Raw genomic sequence first — 1,994 nt, forward strand, 5'->3', positions numbered from 1 at the left:
ACCTCCAGGGATGGGGACTCCACCACTTCCCTGGGCAGCCTGGTCCAATGTTTCACCACTCTTACAGTAAAGAAGTTTTTCCTTACATCCAATCTAAACCTCCCCTGGTACAACTTGAGGCCATTTCATTTTTGTATCCACAAAAAGCCTACAAAGCTCCCAAATGTTTTTCCTAAGTTCACAAGTCCAGTGGCAAAGAAAGCACTGCTCCTTGAGTAATCTACTGCCAGGGGCTTCTTGATATGTTGCTAAAACATAGAGAATTCATGTTCTGATACTGTTATCCCCCCCCAAGGGGAAGGAGAAGAAAGTGCCTTGTTGCACACGAATACCCTTGAAGACAACTGTGATGTCTGTGCCAGCTGAGATGGAAGTGTTAGGAGCTAGGGGTGCCACAGACTAGTTTTGTCTTCCTCCTCTCTGCTTCCTCACAAGCTCAATCTTTGAGAGGTGATTATGCCAAACTACCCAGCAACCCAAGTGTGAAGTCTCCACGTTTGAGAAGCAAGCGCTAGATGCCCACCTCCAGTCAAGCACTCTCATATCCTCCTGGTACCAACATCAGAGCTCTCCTTGGTCCAACAGAAGCTCATCCTGGAGGACTCAGTGGAACGGAAAAGGCCACAAATAATGTGGAGTCCCTTGAGTAGATACTGGGGAGGCTGGTGAGTTCCTGGCCCTCGTGCAGGGAGACAGTTTCAGTGCAAGGCTGCACTACTGCTGTCCAGATGCCTTCCTGGATAGGTACTGGGGAGACTGTGGAGCAGAGTGGGATTAAGGTCTTCTGTGGAATGATCTTAGAAAACTAGGAAACATCTGAAGGATCCATGCCCTCTTCATAAACCACAACTTCATTATTACATTTTTTTAAGATGACTCTTCAGAAAAAACAATTTATACAGTGGGTCAAAAATTCATTATGTTTTTTATGTCACAATAAATACTGCAGTAGCTACATTTTTAGTGGGTCCATCTTGTGTATGTTCTCCATAGCTTGCTTTTTTTGCTTAGTGAGCGATAATGTATCATTCTTTTTTTATAGACAACAGTGCTGTCCATTTATGAGAAGCAATTCTTGCATCAGTTCTTTTTACTGTAGAAGACATTTTTCTTACATAGATCTGAAACGTATAAAAAAGTAAAATAAACTCTGTTCGTATTTATCTTTACTTTTTAGAGTCTGTCCCAGTGGATATTACTCTTTTCCTGAAACGTTTGTTTTTTTTTTTTTAAAATGTTTAAAGAAAAGGAAAACCAGTCAAGCACTCTCATATCCTCCTGGTACCAACATCAGAGCTCTCCTTGGTCCAACAGAAGCTCATCCTGGAGGACTCAGTGGAACGGAAAAGGCCACAAATAATGTGGAGTCCCTTGAGTAGATACTGGGGAGGCTGGTGAGTTCCTGGCCCTCGTGCAGGGAGACAGTTTCAGTGCAAGGCTGCACTACTGCTGTCCAGATGCCTTCCTGGATAGGTACTGGGGAGACTGTGGAGCAGAGTGGGATTAAGGTCTTCTGTGGAATGATCTTAGAAAACTAGGAAACATCTGAAGGATCCATGCCCTCTTCATAAACCACAACTTCATTATTACATTTTTTTAAGATGACTCTTCAGAAAAAACAATTTATACAGTGGGTCAAAAATTCATTATGTTTTTTATGTCACAATAAATACTGCAGTAGCTACATTTTTAGTGGGTCCATCTTGTGTATGTTCTCCATAGCTTGCTTTTTTTGCTTAGTGAGCGATAATGTATCATTCTTTTTTTATAGACAACAGTGCTGTCCATTTATGAGAAGCAATTCTTGCATCAGTTCTTTTTACTGTAGAAGACATTTTTCTTACATAGATCTGAAACGTATAAAAAAGTAAAATAAACTCTGTTCGTATTTATCTTTACTTTTTAGAGTCTGTCCCAGTGGATATTACTCTTTTCGTGAAACGTTTGTGTTTTTTTTTTTAAAGTGTTTAAAGAAAAGGAAATCATCTGTAACT

This window comes from Aptenodytes forsteri, unplaced genomic scaffold (assembly GCF_000699145.1).
Source record: "Aptenodytes forsteri isolate BGI_AS27 unplaced genomic scaffold, ASM69914v1 Scaffold260, whole genome shotgun sequence".
Taxonomy (NCBI): domain Eukaryota; kingdom Metazoa; phylum Chordata; class Aves; order Sphenisciformes; family Spheniscidae; genus Aptenodytes; species Aptenodytes forsteri.